The sequence below is a fragment of the Lissotriton vulgaris genome, chromosome 8 (genome assembly GCF_964263255.1).
Source record: "Lissotriton vulgaris chromosome 8, aLisVul1.2, whole genome shotgun sequence".
Taxonomy (NCBI): domain Eukaryota; kingdom Metazoa; phylum Chordata; class Amphibia; order Caudata; family Salamandridae; genus Lissotriton; species Lissotriton vulgaris.
Window position 1 is genome coordinate 244,873,294 of NC_141696.1, and position 25,634 is coordinate 244,898,927.

Consider the following 25,634-nt stretch of genomic DNA (forward strand, 5'->3'; position numbering starts at 1 on the left):
ACCAAGCCCCACAGGGTCACGCAGGTGGCTTTGCGTCACTTGGAGAATGTCATTCTAGGTTTTGAGTCAGCCTACTACTCCCTTTCCTCGCACAAGGGTGACGCAAAACCATGATAAATATGCGCAGAGTCCTTAGTGGTTTCTTAAAAGGGAAAACATTGACAGACTAGAAACATGTGGAGAAATCGACCGGGGATGGCAGAAGAATTTTTGCAACTCAAGGCAAATCCAAACTTTGCTAATGTCCGTTTCTTACACTGAAGAAATATTTGCCTATTTAAGTCTTTGTCACACACTGCTGCAGCTGTTTGTAACAGACCTCATGTTACCAAAATACATACATACATGTATGTATATATATAGATATATACAAACATATATATATATATATATATATATATATATATATATATATATATATATATATATATATATATATATATATATATATATATATATATATATATATATATATATATATGCATGCATGTAGACATGCATACAGTTCAGAAAATAGGGCTTTTAGCCCTCTCCTTTCAGCTAGTGTGTATTGGTCTTTATTTGCAGAGTTGCAATTCGCTGGGAGGGCTGTAATTAGAGCCATGATATTTCATGGAAGGTTACATGGGCCTCTTGGAAGCTCCATGTGGTAACCTCTACACTGTTTTAAAGCCTGCCAAACTCTTGCTGTTTCTGTGCTCTCCTGTAGAAACTTGCATTACTGGTTGAGGGGGGTGAAACGCTACTCAAACAGTAGCCAAAATTCTTGTCCGTGTGAAACACAAGCATACCCCAACCTGTACTCAACTCTCTGATAACTTGCCACAAAGCAGACAGGCTTAGCTCAAGAAGCAATGTGAAAAGTATTTATGCTTCCGTGGTTGCACCCCCATATGTTTGGGGTATGTCCCCCGGGCTCCAATTGGTCCTCCTATGTAGAACGGACAATGGTATCAACAAAAGACAGGAACGTCAATGGGAAATTCGGCAGCCCCAGCGTATGCCAATATTTTCATGAGTAGATTTGAAGAAGAAAATATATTGAGCAAAACAACTTGGAAAAATGACATGAAAATATTTTTAAGATTCATTGACGATATTTTTCTACTCTGGGAAGGTCCCAAAGATACCTTGGAAACACAACTCAAGCAATTAAATGACATAGATCCACGCATTCAATTCACCTATGAAATACAAGAGGAGTCGATATCATTCCTGGATGTGAGAGTCAAAAAAACTCCAACAGGATTCCAGACTGATCTGTTCAGAAAAAGCACGGACAGAAATAACACGCTACACTATTCGAGCTTTCGTCCTCAGCCATTGAAAGAACATTTACCATACAGCCAACTCTTACGAGCTAAACGAATAGTGTCTGACCCTAACACACTGGAACAACAGTCAAAAGACATGATACTCAGATTAACAAAAACCTGGGTACCCTCATCATATTCTCCAACAGGCCCAAGAACGCGCAAAGACTAAAACCAGAGCTGAATTATTGACTAAAACACAACCAAAGACTAAAGAATCAATCACGGTAGTCTCAAAATATTCAACAGCAAGCAAAAAATACAGCAGTATCATTATGAGACATTGGGAAATTTTGCGAATCGAACAAGACTTTCATCATATTTTTTATGAGGATCCTATCTTTGCCTACACAAGAGCCAAAAACCTAGGAGAACGGTTGAAACAATCACACATTGAGCCAATGACATACAAGGGGACACTCCCCTGTTGGAACTGCAATCACTGCAATAGTGTTATTAAAGGAACAACTATCAACCACCCAATGAGGGGTAATAAAATTCATATAAGAGCAACAGCGACGTGTGATTCAACCAGTGTAGTGTATATGTTGAAATGTCCTTGCGGAAAGATATATGTGGGACAAACTGATCGCAAAATAAAAACCACACTAAATGAGCATAAATCAAATATTAGGACAAAACAAATGAAATCAACAGTAGCTCAACACTTTGTGGAAATGAACCACAACATCAGCCAATTGAGATTTTGTGTTCTTGAGAATGTACACAAAATAGAAGGACAAGATCACAAAAAAAGACTATTGCAAAGAGAAAATTATTGGATTTCTTTATTGACTAGCATGACCCCATACAGCCTCAATGACCGTATGGAATTTACCTGCTATTTATAAACATGTTTGTTGCTCCTTTAATCTGATTCGTGACTATTAAAACAATCAGTCTTGATGTACAAATAACCTATATATTCAGTATAGAATCTTATAGAAACGCTAGTTGTGAGAAATCACACTACATCTCATAGCCCTGTTTTTTTAGAATCCAACTTTATTGAGACACACTGAAACACGGTAATCATGTTTCTTCACATCATTTTTTCACACACATTCAGCCGATAGACCGCTTGTATTCACAACATGTAACACGCACTAGAGTTTCATTTATTAGACGCAGTACACATAATAGTCTCGTTTGAATTGTTCAAGCGTTGCTTAGCAACAGCCGTCATTTATAGAGTAAGCTTCCGGAGCACAACACTGAACACTTCCGGTTCAGGAGAGGAGCCGCGGGTGACACAAGACATTTCTCGGTGAGTGCATAACAGCCTCGGTATTTTGAATAGCAACGTTTATTTATGCGGAGATATGTAGTTTAATTTAACACCTCTGAGCACTCTTCGCAACATTCATATCACAGTTAACTATCGGAAAACGATTTCCGTAAAGCATAATCTAACCCTGACACACCACACAGATATATGGAAGGAGGACCTCCTGATACGAATTATATACCGTTTCCAGTCAGTTTTATGTTGGAGGATACAAAGTTGTAAATACCATGCTATGAGCTAAGGAACAACAGTATAGGTTTAGAATTAACATGCTGTATTCATGATACATTTTGTATATATATTTTATGGAACAGACATTAAATGTTGCGTTATTCTGTTTTGATTCATAGAAATATCCCCTGGAAGAAGGCATTACACATGCCGAAATGCATTGGGAGAGTTGAAATGTTCAGTGGAAAAATGGAAATGTTTGCTCATGAATAAAATGAACAATTATAAATTTGACATCCAAGAGATGGATATATAAAGAAATAAAACGTTAAGTTTCACAACCAAACCATGGTACGAATTTATTGAACCTCTACATAGGAGGACCAATTGGAGCCCGGGGGACATACCCCAAACATATGGGGGTGCAACCACGGAATTATTCTTTCACACTAGTATCGGAGAGTGATACCTCGGAGCACCATACAACCGCAGAGACTTTTATCAAATACGTAGTGCGCCCTTTCCCAACCCTGCTAAAAGTATTTATGCAGCACTTCAAGCAGTAATAAAGTACAACACAAGAAAAATCCACACCAATTTAGAAAAATAGAGTCAAATGTATTAAAGTATGTAAGACAAAAAAAAATCCAATAGCCATAACAAGAAAGATGCAATTTTAAAGGTATTGTGAAAATCAAACGCTGAGAAGCAAAAAGCGACAACCGCAGGTATCTGGTTGCATCAGACTGTGTTCAAGTCACAAGTTCAGGCCAACCACGATGAAGCATGGGCTGGATATAGTTCTGTTTGCTGACAAAGTACCTTTTGTGCCTGGACGTTGAGATTTTATTTTATTTATTTATTTTATTTTATTTAATGTGATTTTATAAAGCGCAAACTTTACCCAAAGGTGTCAGAGCGCTTTACATAGGAACCAGTTGCAAAACATAAGAACTAAGGATTACATGTGTTACATAAAAGATACAAACAGAAAAAAATTGCAAATTTACAAGATTTAGAGTCACACACGGAAGAGATACAAACAAAAAGAAGATGTACGAATGGATATACTCTAAGAGTCACATAGGAATGGTAGAGACTACAAAGGTCTACTGCATATACTAGTGATTAGAGTTATCTCTACATACATAGGGAAGGGATATGACTGGATATACTCTAAGAGTCACATAGGAATGGTAGAGAGGACAAAGGTGTACTGCATATTGTAGTGATTAGAGTTATCTCTATATACAGAAAAGCAGAGTTCCATTAAGTGGGGTCGGAGGGGGGATGCAGTCACAGCACCAGGGGAGGGTGGGAGGAATACAAGGGTATGGAGAAAAGGCAAATCAGAAAAGGGAAGAAATATTTGAAGATGGTCAGGGGGGAAAAAGGTTAAAGGACGTGGGAATGGACTAGATGGCGGGTCAGAGTCCAGAGAAAAGCGGCCGAAAACAGCAGCAAAATGGCGGCCAGGACAAAGGAAGAAGTAAAGAAGTCCAGGAGAGTCTGTGGCGTAGTTTCTTTCATTCGAATGTGGCCACAGGGCTGCTGCCTGCATTTGGTGATTTCACTGGCCACTGCTTTGTTTTGCGGAGGGGTGTGTGTGCTCCGAGTGCCGCTGTGCACCGGCCCTCTCTGCTGGCCCAGAATTGCGGGGGATGCCGCAGAAGTGGGGCTCTGCTTGCGCTGGAGGCAGAAGGTGCAGATCTGCTTGGGCTGCGAGTTATCACCCTCCCAGGCCAGGCTGCTGCCCTGCTGTTGGTGCTGGTGGTGGTATTATAAGGTGGTGGTGTGGCACGGCTGCCCGTCACCCACTAGCAGCACATTGCCCAGGTGGGAGATGAAGCTGGAAGCCAGCCACAGGCGCGTCTTGATCTTGGAGAGCTTGGTGGGCTCGGTGGGGATGAGGGAGCGCAGGGTGGTGAAGGCCGTGTTGTTGCTGTTGGTAGGGTCGCGCTCCAGTACGTTGGCTGGGTGGCGCTGGCGAGGCTCCCGGTGCAGCCGGTGGGTTGTGTGTGGGTTCATCTGCCCTGGTTGTTGTGTGGGTTCATCCGCGCTTGGCGAGGGTGCGAAGTAGCTACTGCGCTTTAGGCTTCTGGGAGATGCAGAGACTGTCTGCTGTGGTAGCCTCTGGGCCTCTACCTTTGATGTACCACTCTTGCTTTAAGGCAATGCCTTATTGGGCTACGCGCTCAGGATGACCTTATGTCCGCCATTTTGAAGTCAGGCAAGCGTGTTTATACCGATATTGCCGGAATCAGCTCCTAATTCAAATAATACCTCACCGGAGCTTCTGATGTGTGTTGGTTTCCTGTAAGCATTCAAGTGCTGCACGAAACAAGAGTGCTTGTATCACCTGGTAACCACTCTCGGCAATCAGCACTTCTCCCGCTCCCCTCAGTAGTTTTTCAGCGCTGGGAGCACGCTATACTGAATTTCGGAGGATCTGTGTCTCGCGCTCCCCCCGCGGGTTTTGCATTTCCCCCACCTTCTAACCTGGTGCCGGGTACTGCGGGGCTGTGGGTCACTGTTTTTTCGTGCCGACAGGACGCGCTACTAGCGGGGTTCCATTCCGTACATCGCAACTCTCTCTTGGTCAGTTTCAGATTCCATGGTCGCCATCTTGTTACCGTCCCTTCTTGGCGAGCCTCGCTCCTTCAAGCACTTTTTTTTCTTATTAGTGAGTGCCTCTGGCATCTCGGGATGACAGCGTTGCACGGCGCTGGTGTTCCAATACCCAAATCTTCCTTTCGTCGTATTGTCCTCAGGGCAGTCCGGCCCCCTCCAGGGCTCGGATCCCCCTCTCTCCCTCCCTCTGGGGCTCTTCCGACCAAATCGTCAGCGCTATGCCATGCTTTGTTGCGGGGAAATCTGGTGTCCGGCGGTCTTTCTCGTGTGGAGGGACGTGAGTGTGTTGGCCAGCGCGGGCCATTCCTCACACGTGGGGCATGAGGCGCGGCTGAGGTGGACTTTTCTTTGGGTCTGCTGATCGGGGCTTGGTGTGGCCGCGTGGCCGTTCCTCTGCTTGGGGGTCTCTTAGGGGGGGAGTCGCGGTCTCGTGCGGCCCTGTTAATCCAGGTGCCTTTCCGTCCCCCTTTCTGGTGCTGTGTCCCCCTCCCCACCTGCCCCCCCCCCACACTTGCCTTGTTGTTCCGGGGCTGGTGGGCGCGCTGATGCTCCTTTTGTCCGCGCCTTGCTGCCTGTGCCCCTTTTGCCGGTCTCCCAGGGCGTGCTTTCCTGGGCCCGTTGTGAGGGAGGGGGGCGGGCTCCTTGCCGGCTTGGGTGGGGGGGCGGGCGGCGTGGGCTTCCTGCATGCGTCCCGGGGAGCCTCGACTTGTCCTTGCCTTGAGAGGCCTTGAGAGGTGGTATCAAGGTGCTGTTGAGAAGGAACGGCAGTGTGAGGTCCAGGTCAAGGTGCATTGTGCAGTGGCGAACTCAATGGCCATCAATGAGTAGCTGTGATGCCAGGCCCTATGTCTTTGTTGAGGAATCTGGAGGGGCTTCCAGAGACTTGCCCTCTGTCTTTTCAGGGTATGAGGTGCATTGCCTTGGGTGTGCTGAGGCAGAACCTTTGTGATGTGAAAGTGTATTAGGTGACAGTTCAAGTTAGAGGTTGCCCATTCTGCCAACATATGTTCTCCCTTTGTCTCAGTGTCTGGGAGCAAAATATAAAGGCCAACTGACAGCTACACCTAGTCATGTGACACATGAAGTTATGTAGACAAGAAACTAGACATTCCTACCCACCTGCTCCCAATTAAAAGTTATCATGTATTACATGTTACAAGGTAACCCAATGTTATTCTACGGGAGAGGCAGGCCTTGCAGTAGTAAAAAATAAATGCAAGCGTTTTTCACTACCATGAAATGTAAAAGTTACAAATACATGTACAACTATTTAAATGCACTGCACCTTGCCCTGTGGGCCCTTTACAGCCTACCCTAGAGGTGACTGGATGTATTAAAAAAGAAAGGTTTACGTCTCAAAAAGGTTTATTTTGTCAGGTTGAAATGGCAGTTTAAAACTGCACATGAAGGCTGCAATGGCAGGCCTTCTGCATGTTTAAAGGGCTACTTAGGTGTGTGGTACAATCAGTGCTGCAGGTCCACTAGTAGTATTTCATTTATAGGCCCTGGGCACATATAGTACCGCTTTACTATGAACTTACAAGCAGATTAAATGTGTTAGTTGGGTGTTAGTCCCAGTGTTACCATGTTTTAGGGAGAGAGTACAAGCACTTTAGCACCAGTTAGCAGTGCTAAAGTGAGAAGAGTCCTAAGGTCAGAAAAAATGAAGTTTGCAAAAACAGTAGAATGGATGGCAAAAAGTTGAAGGAAAATCACCCCAGGGATGTCAGGTCTAACATCCCCTATGCAGGAAGTCACACAACTTACTCTGCTGCCTGCTATCTGGTACCAGCACAGTCATGCTTTTGTCTTTCCCAGGCTTGGAAAATGGGAAACCTTTCCAAAACAACCACCATGCATACATGCATTAGAAAACTGGCCAATTTGTAATGGATTAAAAGATTGCCACATTTTATACTCCTGCATAGTGTGCCATCTTATAATGATTAACTCTTGTGTACTACTTGAAACAGCAGTCAGTTAAACTTTCAGAGTTCCAGTCACAGTAGTGTTCCAATTCTGTTTTATTCAATAGATTATTTCTCCCTCTAGCCAACACATGTTTCGTTATCTCTCACTTCACCAGGGCTCTTGACAATGCAAAATTATTAGAAATTTTATTTTCTGTAGTACTCCACATACATGTTACACTATGGAACTAAATGGGTGTCCTCGGACGATAATGGAGACCATATATGGGGTGTAGCCTCTTACTTGCACACCTCACTTTGGATGTACTTGAGTCATTAGATTTGCAGTAGAGAAGCTTGAACTTTGATTTAAGGATGGTCTTACACAGGTCTAAAATGTAAGTTGGGGGAACATACAATAAGATTTGGAATTATTTTTCATTGTGAAGAGCACCTTACACCAGTTACAGAAACAGCCCACTATAGTGAAAGTAGCTCTTTTGGGTTAGTCACTGTATGTAAATGTTATCATTAAAGTATTCCATGTACCACTATTAGGTATTATCTACCCTACCTGCAGGGCTACAAGTCACATGTAGGGGCGACTAATTTATCAATAATTACAAGTAGGGTTTTTATTCCTGTTAAAATGTTTGTTTTTACATATTTGCCTGCAGATTGGAAAGCTTCAGGAGACCTGTAGCACTGTTTCCTTTATCTAGTGGATGGTACAACAAGTGCTGCAGTCCATGGGTGACATTTATCTTTTCCAAGCTACTAGAGTATGCCATATACTATGGACTTAATGGGCAGTAAATTATGGTAATTAGGTGTTTGCCAATATTACCATGTTTTTTTTGTGGTCAGAGCACATAAATTGGGAACTGCAGCAGTCCATAGCATGCAGGTACTGCCTTTGACCTTCCCATTGTGGTGCCTATTTCATAGGGCCGTCCTGGGAACGCCAAAGACCCACCTACCAAACCAGGAGAAAACTCCTGATCTGGCAGGAGGATCCTAGGCAGGTTTGGTGGTGCTGGAGCATAACAGTCCCACTCCTGCTCCGCCAAACTCATAATAAGGCCCATAGACTGGGGCAACTGATCCTACGGTGGATTCACAGTTTCAAAGTTCTGACAACTGTACAAAGCCTCATCATTGGGTGTGATGTAGGGGACAAGCCGGTTACTGTGCATGATAGAATTGAAGCTATGCAGTGCTTCTGCAAGTCAGGTGCATCATGGACCACAAGGTTCAGTCTTTCAAACAAACTAATCAAATAATGGATTTCTACCAGCCCATGTACATTAGGAGCAACAATTACTTTCTTCCCCAAAAGATTTCTGAAATCCTAATGGTGTCTACACTTGTTTGGTAATACTAAAGATCTTCTGGTGCTCTGCACTGATACCCCGTTTTGATTACTTGAGTGGTCTTTTATTTGGGTCCCTTCCAAGGTGTTTCCTCTGCCGACCTCCTGATTTGCATATAAAAAAAATTCTTGTATCCCCTCGAGCCCATGCTGGCTCGAGCCATGTCGGAATGTAGTCATATAAAATCTTTCCTGCGTGTTGTGCATCACCGCTAGATATGGTTCCATTCCAGGCGTTGTTTTTAGTGAACCATGGGCCACAACGGATATTTTCCCGGTTTCAACGTGGGCCCTTCTGGCGGTTGCCCAGGCAGTAAAAAGTTTTTTGACCGGGTTTTATTCAAGTCTATATTTTAACTACATTACGTTCTGTGAAGTGGAGGACTATTACCAGCACACTAGCCTAGTATTTCATTCAATCATCCAGTCAATTAATTACAGCTAGCCACAATGAACATATATCACTGTAGGCAGGAGCTGCAGAACGTTGCTAAAGTTGACTTTCCATGACAGTAAAATGTATGTGCAGTGATCCTGGCCTGACACTGTGTAAGAAAAATAGTCTCACTTCAGAGTAGACATTTCTTCTTTGTGCTGAAGTCCATTTTTAATAACCATGAAAAATGTGTGCAACAGCATTCTTCCTTTATTATATCCTGTCCATCCAACCCTCAAGCAAGAAATAAATGACACACCGAGCTCAAAACAGTCATCCTTTACAAGCGGATGCAATATAAATGTCCTTTAAGGCATAGCCCTTGAAACAAGTGTAATAATCCTCCGACATTTACCTAATGAATAAATCTAATTAAGGCAATGGAAAAACACTCCCCTTAGAAGTCGCCTGCGGATTTTCCAAGTCATATAAGCAAGTTTATCTCTTTGGTTACAATGATAATATACTACAGTGCTTTCAATAATGTATCCAAGAACTCTTAGTTCAGTTGTGCTATTTGCAGGGAACATTCCATTTGTTAAAAAGTTTAAACCTTCATATAAAGTTTTCTATGACTTGAATATGTGTGTGTGTGTCATGTTTATAGTTTACTTTTCAGTGGAAGGAACACCCATATTTTAAGAGGCATGCTGTGCGAAGAGACTGACTGAGACAGTGAGTTCAGTGCTCGCTCATGACATCTGACGTAACATACTGGCAATCAGTGCACAGCCTACAGGGCCATCTCAGACATTAATCTTTCTGTTGTGGATAAAGCGAGATCAATGTTAATAGGTAAAATTAACTACCAATAATACAGTGCTTCAATGCCTCAAAATTCCAGGCATGAGGGCTCAATGAACAAATAACATCAGTAATAATAATAATTATAATTATTAGAATAAAAATAATAGTAGCTATATTATTATTCACAGTAATAATAGTAATACTAATAGTTATTATATTAGTATTAGTAGTAGTAGCAGCACATGTTATTATTAATAATATATTTATTGGATAAAGAAAAATTTCATTTTATCACTATTATCTAATCAGACAAAACTGAAATTTGAAAGCAAATAAGTATGCGAAGGTGTGGGCGGACATAAAATAATTCAGGTTTTTGTACCTGTGGTAGAGGAAAGCACATCGTTGGAATGGGGGGGGGTGTAACAAGTGTAATACATTGTAACGAGCCCTGCCCAGGGGTGACCGGGGCATTATTGGAGCTATGAACCAAGTTAGTCAAATGTTCTAAATGTGAGCAGAGAGACGGCAAGTGGAAAAAGACAAAACGAATCACTGGCATAAACAGAGTTCATCTTAGATTGACAAGCTCATCCAAATTACTCAAATTCCTGTTTACTGTTACATCTGCCTATCTATATCAGGCATGGGTACGAAACTATCTTCAGTGTTTGTAATCTCACTCTCGTATTTTACCACCTATTTTTCCCTACTTTCAATTGCTTAGTTTCAATTTTCCATGTTTCCTTAGGTCATGGTTGTCAACGCTGATTGTCTGGTTCAAGCTGCTTAGGAAAAGGGCCCATAAACCAGAGAGGTGAGCAACAGCTCTCTGAATAGCCCTGGGTAGGAATTATGAGCAATGGGACACATTAACTGCAGCTGGCCAGCATGGGCTCGGTGGCAATGCAAGATTTTTTTTATATGCAAATCAGGAGGTCAGCAGAGGAAACACCTTGGAAGGGACCCAAATAAAAGACCAATCAAGTAATCAAAACATGGTGTCAGTGCAGAGCACTAGAAGACCTGTAGTATTAACAAGTGTAGAAACCATTAGGATTTCAGAAATCTTTTGGGGAACAAAGTAATTGTTGATCCTGATGTACATGGGCTGGTAGAAATCCATTATTTGATTAGTTTGTTTGAAAGACTGAACCTTGTAGTGCATGATGCATCTGACTTGCAGAAGCACTGCATAGCTTCAATTCTACAATGCGCAGTATCCGGCTTGACCCCTACATAACACCCAATGATGAGGCTTTGTACAGTTCGCAGAACTCTGAAACTGTGAATCCACCGTAGGATCAGTTGCCCCAGTCTATGGGCCTTATTATGAGTTTGGCGGAGCAGGAGTGGGACTGTTATGCTCCAGCACCGCCAAACCTGCCTAGGATCCTCCTGCCATGTCAGGAGTTTTCTCCTGGTTTGGTAGGTGGGTCTTTGGCGTTCCCAGGACGGCCCTATGAAATAGGCACCACAATGGGAACCTCAAAGGCAGTACCTGCATGCTATGGACTGCTGCAGTTCCCAATTTATGTGCTCTGACCCCTAAAACATGGTAATGTTGGCAAACACCTAATTACCATAATTTACTTCCCATTAAGTCCATTGTATATGGCATACCCTAGTAGCTTGGAAAAGCTAAATGTCACCCATGGACTGCAGCACTTGTTGTACCCTCCACTAGACAAAGGAAACATGGCTACAGGTCTCATGAAGCTTTTCAATCTGCAGGCAAATCTGTAAAAACAAACGTTTTAACAGGAATAAAAACCCTACTTGTAATTATTGATAAATTAGTCACCCCTACATGTGACTTGTAGCCCTGCAGGTAGGGTAGATAATACCTAATAGTGGTACATGGAATACTTTAATGATAACATTTACATACAGTGACTAGCCCCAAAAAGCTACTTTCACTATAATGGGCTGTATCTGTAACTGGCCTATGGTGCAGTTCACAATGCAAAATAATTCCAAATCTTATTGCATGTTCCCCCAACATACATTTTAGACCTGTGTAAGACCATCCCTAAATCAAAGTTCAAGCTTCTCTACTGCAAATCTAATGACTCGAGTATATCCAAAGTGAGGTGTGCAAGTATGAGGCTACACCCCAAATACGGTCTCCATTATCGTCCGAGGACACCCATTTGGTTCCATAGTGCAACATGTATGTGGAGTACAACAGCAAATAAAATTTCTAATAATTTTGCATTGTGAAGAGCCCTGATGAAGTCAGAGATAACGAAACATGTGTTGGCTAGAGTGGAGAAATAATCTAATTCTATAAACAGAATTGGAACACTACTGTGACTGGAACTCTGAAGCTTGAACTGACTGCTGTTTCAAGTAGTACACAAGGGTTATTCACTATAAGATGGCACACTATGCAGGAGTATAAAATGTGGCAATCTTTTAATCCATTGCAAATTGGCCAGTTTGCTAATGCATGCATGCATGGTGGTTGTTTTGGAAAGGTTTGTCCATTCACCAAGCCTGGGAAAGACAAAAGCATGAGTGTGCTGGTACCAGATAGCAGGCAGCAGAGTAAGTTGTGTGACATCCCGCATAGGGGATGTTAGACCTGATTTCCCTGGGGTGATTTTCCTTCAACTTTTTGCCATCCATTCTACTGTTTTTGCAAACTTCATTTTTTCTGACCTTAGGACTCTTCTCACTTTAGCACTGCTAACTGGTGCTAAAGTGCTTGTACTCTCTCCCTAAAGCATGGTAACACTGGGACTAACACCCAACTAACACATTTAATCTGCTTGTAAGTCCATAGTAAAGCGGTACTACATGTGCCCAGGGCCTGTAAATGAAATGCTACTAGTGGACCTGCAGCACTGATTGTGCCACACACCTAAGTAGCTGCAAATCTCTGCCATTGCAGCCTGCATGTGCAGTTTTAAACTGCCATTTCAACCTGACAAAATAAACCTTTTTGAGGCGTAAACCTTTCTTTTTAATACATCCAGTCACCTCTAGGGTAGGCTCTAAAGGGCCCACAGGGCAAGGTGCAGTGCATTTAAATAGTTGTACATGTATTTGTAACTTTTACATTTCATGGTAGTGAAAAACGCTTGCATTTATTTTTTACTACTGCAAGGCCTGCCTCTCCCGTAGAATAACATTGGGTTACCTTGTAACATGTAATAAGTGATAACTTTTAATTGGGAGCAGGTGGGTAGGAATGTCTAGTTTCGTGTCTACATAACTGTCATTTAAAACCCACTTCAATGGTAAAGTCAGATTTTAAGTCATGATTCTGAAAATTCTACTTAGAAAGATGGCATCTTCTTGTCCTAACTATTTGGTGCCTGCAGCCTGTGTCCATGGTCACATGACTTGGTGTAGCTGGCAGTTGGTCTTTATATTTTGCTCCCAGACAGTGAGACAAAGGGAGAACAGATGTTGGCAGAATGGGCAACCTCTAACTTGAACTGTCACCTAATACACTTTCACATCACAAAGGTTCTGCCTCAGGACACTCACAAAAGGTTTGAAAATAGTCATTTGCATCCCATTGTAAGTTCTCACAAGCACCAGTGGCTTATTTGACACTGATGCAGTCCAATGCCAACACTTGCTCAAGGCAATTCATCTCATACCCTGCAAAGACGCAGGGCAAGTCTCTGGAAGCCCCTCCAGATTCCTCAACAAAGACATAGGACCGACCTTGCATCACAGCTCCTCATTGATGGCCATTGAGTTCCCACTGCACAATGCACCTTGACCCAGACCTCACATTGAAGCTCCTTCTCAACATCACCTTGATACCGCCTCTCAAAGCCTCTCAAGGCAAGGACAAGTCGAGGCTCCTCGGGATGCATGCAGGAAGGCCACGCCGACCCACCCCCGCCCAAGCCGGCAAGGAGCCCGCCCCCCTCCCTCACAACGGGCCCGGGAAAGCAAGCCCTGGGAGACCGGCAAAAGGAGCACAGGCAGCAAGGCACGGACAAAAGGAGCACCAGCGCACCCACCAGCCCCGGAACAACAAGGCAAGTGTGGGGGGGGCAGGTGGGGCAGGGGGACACTGCCCCAGAAAGGGGGACGGAAAGGCACCTGGATTAACAGGGCCGCACGAGACCGCGACTCCCCCCCAAGAGACCCCCAAGCAGAGGAACGGCCACGCGGCCACACCACCCCGCGATCAGCAGACCCAAAGAAAAGTCCACCTCAGCCACGCCTCATGCCCCACATGTGAGGAATGACCCGCGCTGGCCACCACACTCACGTCCATCCACACGAGAAAGACTGCCGGACACCAGATTCCCCAGCAACAAAGCATGGCACATCGCTGACAATTTGGTCAGAAGAGCCCCAGAGGAAGGGAGGGGGCTCCGAGCCCCGGAGGGGGCCAGCCCGCCCTGAGGAAAATAAGATGAAAGGAAGATTTGGGTATCAGAACACCAGTGCTGTACAACGCTGTCATCCCGAGATGCCAGAGGCACTCACTAATAAGACAAAAAAAGTGCTTCAAGGAGCGAGGCTCGCCAAGAAGGGACCGGAACAAGATGGCGACCATGGAATCCGAAACTGGCCAAGAGAGAGTCGCGATGAACGGAATGGAGCCCCACTACTAGCGCGTCCTGTCGGCACGAACAACAGTGACCCGCAGCCCTGCAGTACCCGGTGCCAGGTTAGAAGGTGGGGGAAACCCAAAACCCGCAGGGGGAGCGCGAGAGACAGATCCTCCGAAATTCAGTATAGCGTGCTCCCAGCGCTGAAAAACTACTGAGGGGAGCGGGAGAAGTGCCGACCACCGAGAGTGGTTACCAGGTGATACAAGCACTCATGTTTCGTGAAGCACTTGAATGCTTGCAGGGAACCGACACACATCTGAAGCTCCGGTGAGGTAATATTTGAATTAGGAGCTGATTCCGGCAATATCGGTATAAACATGCTTGCCTGACTCTAAAATGGCGGGCATAAGTTCATCCTGAGCGCGTAGCCCAAAAATGCATTGCCGTAAAGCAAGAGTGGTCACATCAAGGGTAGAGGCCCAGAGGCTACCACAGCAGACAGGCTCTGCATCTCCCGGAAGCCTACAGCGCAGTAGCTACTTACCACCCTTGCCTAGAGCGGATGAACCCACACAACAACCAGGGCCGATGAACCCACACACAACCCACCGGCTGCACCGGGAGCATGACCGTACCAACAGCGTCAACACGGCCTTCACCGCCCTGTGCTCCCTCATCCCCACTGAGCCCACCGACCGCAAGCTCTCCAAGATCAAGACGCGCCTGCGGCTAGCCTCCAGCTTCATCTCCCACCTTGGCAACGTGCTGCTAGTGGGCGACGGGCAGCCGTGTCACACCACCACCATCTACTACCACCACCAGCAGGGCAGCAGCCTGGCCTGGAAGGGTGATAACTCGCAGCCCAAGCAGATCTGCACCTTCTGCCTCAGCAACCAGCGCAAGCAGAGCCCCATGTCTGCATCGGCCCCCGCAATTCTGGGCCAGCAGAAAGGGCCGGTGCGGAGCGGCACTCGGAGCACACACACCCCTCCGCAAAACAAAGCAGCGGCCCGGGAAATCACCAAATGCAGGCAGCAGCCCTGTAGCCACATTCAAATGAAAGAAACTACACCACAGACTCTCCTGGACTTCTTTACTTCTTCCTTTGTTCTGGTCGCCATTTTGCTGCTGTTCTCGGCCGCGTTTCTCTAGACTCTGACCCGCCAACTGGTCCATTCCCACGTCCTTTAACCTTTTTCCCCCCTGACGATCCTCAAATGCAAATTCCTTAGACAGACCACGGGTACGACCTGATACGTTAGGTGCTCTACAATCACCTGAGTGTTGGTGTATTCACCTAGCACAATATTTGTCAAAGTATATACCCTTGTTTTGTCACCCCAGTTCATAGACCCAACCTTCTATATGTTTTTCTATTACAGGTTTTTCTCCTGACCCAGGAAAAAGCACTTTTTTACATCAGACCACTATTTATGGTCTGTATTTGAACGAGGGCTGGACACGCCTTAGCGTGCGTGGACCACCCCGTTCAACACACGGTCCTGACGAAAACCAAAAAATCTTACAGATGGTTGAAACATGTAGACCTACTTTTAACTATTTCACATAGCACACTTGGCTATTTTTTAGTTTTTCACACGTCTCGAGGCACCAAAACCTTCCTAAATAGGCACTGGTGCCACACATATATTTTAACAGGGCTCAAGCACTCCAGAATAAATTCTTGGTGTGAGTAGACTTGACCCTTTTTAAAACACTTTTCACAGTTTTACTTTGCACATATAAAAACAAAGAAACCCGCTCCACTGTAACCAGGTGTCGCAGCACACCGTATGGGCACTCTGCCTATGGGGTGGGACCCCAATGATGAAGCATGTCACCAACCAGGTTGGTGAGTGAGGGGTCTTCTCTAAGGACTACTACTGTCCTATATAAAGGTTGGGGCAATGTTTTGCTAACCAGAGCCTTAAGCTCCTGATACAGAAGGATTTACTTCTTTGTATTTTGTTCACCCATAGGGGGTACTCCTCCATTGTTGTTAAATTTAGCCACAATGTCAGTGATGGCGCGCTTTGCATTGCAAATCACCTGCACATTGATGGTGTGGGTGGACTTCCTATTTCTGTAGATATATTCTGTGGCAGCAGGAGGACAAATGGGAATGTGTGTGCCATCTATGCAGCCAATTATATTTGGAAATCGAGCCATCTGGTAAAAGTCAGATTTCGTTTGGACCAGTTCAGCATGGGTAGCAGGAAAATATATGTAATGGTCCATCCTCTGTAACATGGCGTAAAGGAATTTGTGAAAAACCTTGAGGGGCTGCACTGGGTCTCCCCACCCACCGCAGCAACCACGCTCTGGTAGCTCCCAGATGCAAGCAGGTGGAGGCTGCACAGCACCTGCACATGGGGTGGAATAGCATGTGCCCTTGGGGTAGTGTGCTGCAACAGTGGTTGGAGGTCCCTGATGAGCTCCAAGATGGTGTCTGGGGCCAACCTGTACCTCTGCAGTATCTCTGTCTCTGTGAGCATGAACAAGGTAACCCTCTGCCTGTAGACCCGCTCCTGTCTCTGCCATTCCCTCTATCCTTCCTCCTGTAGCCGTAGCCGTCTTGCAATGACATAAAATGCCGCCATTGTGCTAACAGAATTGCATTTTGGGTCCATTTTTATAGGCTGCACCTGGTTACCACCTGATTTGAATCCATGGTAAATACCGACTCTTAAATACCGAATTTGAAGCAAATCTCAATCTTCAATTTTACCACTTCTTAATTACCGATTCGGTATTTTACCGAATCGGTAAATTTACCGATTCGGTAAATTTACTGATTTGGTAAATTTTCCAAATCGGTAAATTTACCGATTCGGTAAATTTTCCGATTCGGTAAATTTAGCGATTCAGTAAATTTACCGATTTAGCTGATTTTCGGTCACCTACATCCCGATTGCTCAATACCGGTCGGTAACGGCCGAAAATACTGATTTTCGGCCGTTACTGACCGTTAAAGGGCTACCTACATAGGTGTATAAGTCTCACCTTTTTAAAGTACAGTAACCCTCCATAACCCACCTACATTGGGTATCATTAGTTGACTTTGTACTCATTGTTGAATCTGTGCAGTGACCTATTGCCTTTTGGCTAAGTTTGTGCTGTAGAAATAACATATACATACATACATGCATACATACCTAAGTACAAACATACCTAAATACATACATAAATACTTACATACATACATATATATATATATACATGCAGAAGGACTGTAAGGCTATTAGTACACTCCACCCGGTGAGGGGATAATGGTCAAAATAAAAAGGGAGAAATATAAAAACAAACATTGGAATCTTTGAGAAGAAGACTTATTTTAGCCCTTATTGGCTCTGACCTCCTCCATAGTCTTCAATAGATCACTCAATACATAATTATAAGAGTTAAAAGTGTTTGTGAAGTCAAGGAAAAATTAGGAGTGACTGCTGCTGGGAGTGCGCTCACCAGAAGCTGTGTAAGATGTGTGCACCACACAGCAGTGGTCAACAGCTGTTCTTCAGAGCCAAAGGTAACTCATGGCAGTTAGAAGCGGTTGTGTAGAAGGCAGAGCCTTGAAGTCTACCTGCTGTTCTCAGCACCAGTTACATTTAGAACCATGGCATGACAGATTAAGATGTGAGTTCCACCCAAAGACAGACTGGAGCTCTAATTTGGCACCTATATTTTGGTATACCACTGGAGTGGAAAGAGTGGAGGGAGTTTAACATTTTTGGATTCTTGAGCCACCCATGAAACTACCCAGAACCAGATAAAAGTGCTGTAGAATATCTTCTATAAATTGGCATGCAAGATTAAGGAAAGAGCATTGCATGATGATGGAACATCATAGGGGTCTATAGATTATAGTAGGCCTCTATTGTTTTTTTTCTGAATACACACATCTGTGATGGCTGACATATTCATGTGACAGTACAAAAAGTGCCCCCTTGAGAGAGCACATCCACCTTGATTTCATATATTCCAATCCCAGACACATCCGAGGTATCTTTGGTATAGACTCCATTTGTGTGCTGCCTTGCTATTTGTCTTGCAGTATACCAGCTAGACTATGACCCTGATGTCCCTGAATTAACGTGAAAATACTAGTGGACTATAGGGAGATTAATTGGATCTCCAAACTCCCCCCACAAACCAAATGCCTGAATCAGGAACCTATACATGTGTATCATTTTAAGGCCTGCCAGGGAATGCAGTACACACAGGGTGACATGGATTTTATTAAAATAACACCTTACTTGATGCAGTGAGATCCACACTTGTTGGGGGCAACTTCTTTTTATCCTAGTAATAGCATTATGGGTTGCAGGCATTTAGAGCAGACAGAAGTCTAATACAATTTCTACGGTAAATAGACTAGTGTGTTTGTATACAGATGTAGAAGCAGGTGGTTAATTTTTTGTTTTCTCCACAGTGTACCAACGTTAAACATGAATGAAGTTGTCCTCATCCTCCATATTGTGACAGGGCAAACCAGGGGAATCTTAATTGTGACCCTGTGGTCTCAGTACTCAGAGAGTACTTCACCAGTACGTGCTGCGCTCATTACTACGCACGTGCACAGGATGTCAGCGTAATGTTCTTTGTTTTCACATAACCACTGTACTTTACACAAGAGGGCACAATAGGCCATACTGTTACTAACAGAGATAAATAGATCTGCTCAACTATGTGAAGTAACTAAACATGGTATGCTGCCCCACTACCCTTTATTTGCTAATTCCAAGACTGGGACAATAGTCGTCCACCCTGACGGTATGTTTTGTGTGCCGCTCCAGGTTAAAGAAATGTTCCTGGCCCTCATATTGTCAGGGAGAGGCCAAAATCTCGGCACACATGCTAGATTAGCGTGACACCTAGGCCAAAATAAAAATCAGGATACGAGATTCACAATCAGTATGCAACTATGGGTAGGGAAACATGCCTGTATACCATGTAGGGGACATTACTGTCCCAGCACAGTTTTGTGAGGGGTGGTGCAATGTGAGAGGATTTCAAGAGGCTGAACTTTATTCTGACTGCTTCATTCTAAAGTGTGTAGAGTTTAACAATCTCATTCATAAGAGCACTTGCATAATCACCAATACAGTCATCCTTTCTTGATAAAACCAAAGCTCTGATCAGTTCAATGTAATGGGACAATTATAGTGGCGGACCAACCCTCCAAGCACAGTAAAGTGAAACCTGACATTTTTCATCACTTTGCTGACCCAAGGAAACCTCCAAATTAACCCATATTTTGTATGCGTTGAATGGAGTTTGCAAGGCTCCTAATTTCTATGGCTAGACTAGTGGGGGGATGGGTGTCACTCCAAAGCATTATTTCTGACTCTAAGGATTTTCTTTTTTTGAACTGTTCAGATATAGGTGGCCCTCCTTTATCCAATGGTAAACTTGTTTCAAGCTGGTGGAGATTCTTTCACAGGGACCATTATAACTACTCACATGAAACTATAAGTGTACGCCTGTGGCATGCATTTGTAGTAATTGTAGCTGATACTGTGACACAAATTGAGCTACTGGCTTCATGCATATGTTGAATTAAAGGAGAGCTAATTCTAATTTGTTGGCCAGGGTTTGGAAAAAAGAAGCAACATCTTCGGATTTATAGTAACTCCTTCCCATTTTTCCAAGAACTCCAGTAAAGTTTTGTGACCCACAATAGTGTATGCTGGGACACATCAAGGAGAATTACGATTACTGATCAACTTGGTTGACTGAAGATAGCAGAACCTCCTGGATGCCAACAATTGTGGTTTCATTCCCTCTCTGTAACATGAAACTAGATTGTCTGCAATGCAGTAGATAGCTGATGATAGGTATCCTAGGACTATGGGGTAGCCACATTCCAATATTTCAACTGTTCAATATATGACTAAGCTGTACAAGGTTAGTAGTTCTCTAGTAGCTTTGTACAATTTATCAGGGTGTTGCATTGCAAAAGATGAGGATGGTGGCATGCATTTAGGTTGATCAATAAGCATGCAGATTGGTAACAACAATATCTCTGCATCTCTACCCAGATCTGAATGATTTCCTATGCAAAAGGCATCAACTTTTGTGCAATTATTTTAATTTTTCTTTTTTTTTTTCAAGTTGCATTAAACTAACGAAATAAAGGGCATGAACACGAACCTACAACAATAGGAGCTAGGGACATAAAGGCAGCTCCCTTCACAGGGACGGTTTAAGGCTGCAACAACACGGTGCAGTAGGATAAATTACATTAACTTCACAGTTGGAAAATACATGCAATACATGTTTTCGGGTAACATCCTCACTTTTTTCCATCTTTTTTTGTTTTTTTGTTTTCCTTCAGGACATTCCTTGCCACCTCTGGTTCTGCAATTTCATGGAAAATCTTAAATAATTCAATTTGTTTAGATATATGATTGTGTCAAACAGCAAAGCGACATTTATTAGCTCTCTGGGTGGCTCCATGGTTTTTTCTCCTAGGAGCTTTACACACTTCATTATCAAATTACACTTAGGATTGCTCCACTGCCTTTCCAATTTTCTGCATAATCCTTTCATGCTTGGCAGCTAAGTTGAATTAGTTACCAGGTCCATTGTCACTTGTACTTTTCTGGGTAAAGATTGACCACTGCTTTGCAATTTTTGCAGATTTTATGCCAGAAGGCATCACGAAGAGCCCCAGGGCTACTGTCAGTTGATGAGGATGAGGAATCAAAGGGATTAAAAGATTTGCACAATCTAGTCGGAAAGACGTTCATTCTTTACTTTTTCTGTGTCTTTTAACAACGGGACGGCCTGACTTGTGTTTAGTTCTCTTCTGTGACAGCATGACAGCATTAGTCTTAAAAGTGATCAGAGAATAGTCCCTCAAGGAACAGAGAGCAATAGACTGTCACTGTTTAGTTTGAGGAAGGAATGCTGCTGGTATGAACTAGTGACCAGCAACTAAACAAATCAGCACATCTGGAATAGCAGTTGATGAAGCGCAGCTACTGAAATTCTTTATAAATGATGTCATAATCCACTATCACACTTACACTTACCAATCAATACCAGGCCCATAAAAACATAGAGAATGAGGTGAATGGATCAGTATGTTTGTTTAAGACATTCACAATAAACAAGATCAGCTTGTCATTTTAAAAGTTTTATTCAAACATATTCAGGAAAACGTAGGTTTGGAACTTTATTAAGCAAGCATTAGAAAAAATCATAAGAAAGTTTTATTCAGCATTTTATAAAGAGAGCTTAATTCAAGATAATATTATTCATTAGCAGAAATAAGTGAAAAAGAGCATTTCCAAAACCTAACTAACTCTCTGTCTCTACCCTCATCGCCTGGAAACAAAGTCTTAAAAGTTACATTTCCTTACGTGTAATCATCGGACAGCAGAACACGTCCCTCTGGAATCAAAAGCGTAAGCCAAAAAATTTGCAGCTAAAGCCTATTCTTATACCCTAAATTAAGCTGAGCTAACTATTTTCCACATTCCATTAGCTGAATTCTGGCTCTCCATTGGCTGAACCACCTCACGCCACAGTAAACTGTGACATCTTCCACCACGAGACCAGGCTTTACACAGAGCCATTGTTCATGCACAGAATCCTGGCACAGTTCCTTAGTCTGCTACATTTTGTAGCAAAGATGTTCAAGCAATATGAAATCTGTCACGTCTCTTCCTTTCAACCTTGAGCCTGTCGGTTCTGAGCTTTCCGTGGCACATCCAAACCCACTCCACAGAGTTGTCTTTAGCAGTTCTTTTTAAACCATTTCACAATAAAAGGCTTTTCTTCCACTTCAAAATAAAGTTGTCTCATGTGGCTTTCAACAACAGCAGGCCTTTTCTGCGCCACTTCTGATTGCGTCACTGCGCCACTTTTAGCTTGCGCCACTTTTTCAGAAAACTATTATTTAAACAAACACAAAAGAATAATTAATACAGGTAAAACAAACCCTTCTGTACCACCCAGCCCTTGCTAATTATTAATTATCCCACTTAATAAAAGACATTTAGCAAAAACAAACAAATAAAGCAACACATAAAATAACTACCATTCTTCATGTAATCCAGCTTTATGTTTCTGAAAGAGTAAAAAGATGATTAAATGATACACAGACAGACAAACACAACATAGAACAAACATGTAAGCACATATAAAAGCACATGCCATGAATGATCAGCTGCATATTAATAGTGACAAAGACAATAGGACAGACATAACAAACAGGACAATATTAATCATGTGTTACAAAACAGACTTGCAAATGCAACAAGAGCACATGTAATTAGTTTCCCGCGTGTATATGTGTGGTGCAAACTTAATCTAGGTTGAGTTAATTAAACAAATCATGCAACAGCTCATTAATTATTTTAGTTCATGTTATGGGGAATTGAATCCACAAGTCAGAATAAAATATTTTCTGAAGCCCGCTTCATCAACTCCCTCATCTGGTGATTTTAAAATCACCAAACAACACTCAAAAAATTTTTAATTACAAATTTTATCTATTGAACATGTTTCAGGCTTACTCTGGATTAGTATTTAAGCTCTAATTTCATCTATATTTCTACAACTCTCATAATTAGTATTGAGTCTTACAGTCTACTAATTCTATATCCTTTACCCTTTCTTTATTCAGCTAAGTTGGATCCTTTCCACCTTTGAATCCCCAACCCCCAATGAATTTATAAAAAAACTAAGTTTTAAATTGCATAACTACATTTTGAATTGCACCAACAAAACAAATATCAATCTGAGTAGTATAAAACAAAAAAAAAAAAAAAAGTAAATTTTTGAAATTTTTTGAAAAATTAGTATATAGTATAGTATATACCCCCTCTTTTTTTTTTTTTTTTCAAATTCTAAAACATGTTTTCTTCGACCTTGCGTCTTACATAAAAGTGTTTCCAACTAACACAATTTCTTCGACCTTTTGTCACCCTAACATAATTTCTTCAGCCTTATGCCAAAAATAAACCTCAACTTAAAGAAAACTAAACCTAGTCATTGTCACCATTTTGACTGCTACTGCGCTGCTCAATTATTGAAGGGATAGTTATGTAGGCCCATTCTGGAGACTTGTATTTTACATTTGGTCTCAATGGTCTTTTGCTCTTCCTGGTAATCATTTCAATTTTCACTTCAGCTTGCTCTTTTTTGTCTGAATCACTCTTCTGGCTTGACACTTCATATTTGAATTTTAAATCTTTAGGCCAGACATCACCTTTTCTCAAGAGTTTCTTCTTAGGCTTGCTTTCTTTACATTCAGCTTTCCAAGCCCTTTTTCCGAATTTTCTTATCTCAGACTCTTCATCACTCCCATCTGTATTTGTTTCTGAGACTTCAAATCCGTACCTAGGAACTTCTTTACTCGGCAGCTTCACTCCATTAGGAACATCATCCTTACAGCTGGTACTTGGTAATTCTTCCTCTTCTTCAGGGATCACCTTCAGCTTCCCAGTTTCAGGATTCTTGTTCCTGCACACAGAGCTACTCCTTTGCCTTTCAATCTCCTGGATTAGATTTTTGTCTCGCTCAGAATTTTCTGCTTCTGAATCTTCTTCTTTTTCTTGAGATTCTTTTTCTGGCAGATTCTCATCATTTTCTGAATCTAGAATCACAATCTCTAGATCTTCTTCATTCAATGTTACATTCACATTGACATCATCATCCAGATGTCGACCACCTTATCGATCTTCAAGATCTGGATTTTTGACATCATCATCCAGATGTCGACCACCTTGTCGATCTTCAAGATCTGGATTTTCTTCAGGAATTTCTTTTTCAGAGTCTGAATCAGTCGAAGTGTCTTCACTAACTTCATCAGTGTTATCAGGTGCAGGTGCACAAAGGGTATTACTGATATGCATCCAACCAGTATCTGTTGTCACCTGACTTGCTTTCTGCCACCTGGGTACTAGACAGTTTCTCCTTCGATGAACCTTTGTTCTGACCAAGTCTTTTGGCAATAAATCATGAGCCTGCTCCTTTTCCATATCTGTTCCCAACTGATGGAATACAGAAACTGTATCATTCTTTCTTGTTGGAAAAGCTTCTAACCATTTTGAAAATAAACAAATGATGACTAGGACATATCTCAGTTTGTTATGTTGGGGCACTTCAAAGAAATCTATTTGAATTTTTGTAAATGAACCACCCTCCCGGCCTATGGTTCCCAAATTCTCAAATGTCTTTTGATCTGGATTGTTTTTCTGGCATGTCAGATATGTTTCTCTGAACAGTTGAATTATTGTGTCTCTTGCTAAATGACCTGGACCATGGTACATCTGTGCCATGTCAGCAATCATGCAATTGGACATAACAGGTCCGCCATCTTTGTAAACCCTTTCATCTTCTTCTCGCTGTCTGCAACCTTCTTTGAGCCATGTGTTTTTCTCCTTATCATGTGCCTCATCTTGTAATTGTTTTAACTCTTGCCATGTTTGAATTGCAAAGATTAGTATGAGGATGCTTGAAACATGTTCATTGAATTTTTCCCCATTGATTGCAACCCTCTCCTGAGCACAAAACTTAACAATGGTACTTGCATGCTCATTGCCTTTTGAGACAAAATTATTTTTCTCTCCATCACATTTTATCTCTGCTATTTGGTCTAGAAGCTCAGATTCTTTGTTGAAGTCTGGCATGCCCTGAACAGGAGCTTCACACAAACTCTTTTTAAATTGGTCAATGGCTTCGAGCTTTATTTCTGTCAGGACAATTGGGCCTTTTATATCTGCTTTTGTCAGTCTCCGCAATTGTTTTGCAAATACTGAGAAAGCACTAGTCCATTGGCAACAGTAACCAACCATGCCTAGGAACATTCTTACCTGTTTTTGCATCTTTGGGAGTTCCATTACCTGAATCATTTTATTTCTCTCAATAGTTACCTGACTGGGAATTCTCTCTCTCTCTTGGAACCTGAAAGCAAAAATTATTTGACTCTCTGGGTGCATTGAGACCCAATACCACTCAGTATCATGTGGTATCTGACAAAGGATCTCTACTGAATTGGGCACAATAGGACAACAAGGGATAACTATCTCGTTAACCTTTCTCAGGTCCTGTACTATTTTGTACATTTCATCTGGCTTTCTAATTCCCATATCTGGTGAGTTACAAAGACTATTCTCAATCTCTTTTAAGACACCCTGTTTAATGAATGTTTCAATAACAGGAATTGTTTCTGGCTTCATCTTGTACTGTGGAACAATAGGAAATGAGTTTCCCTGCTTGTTTGCAAT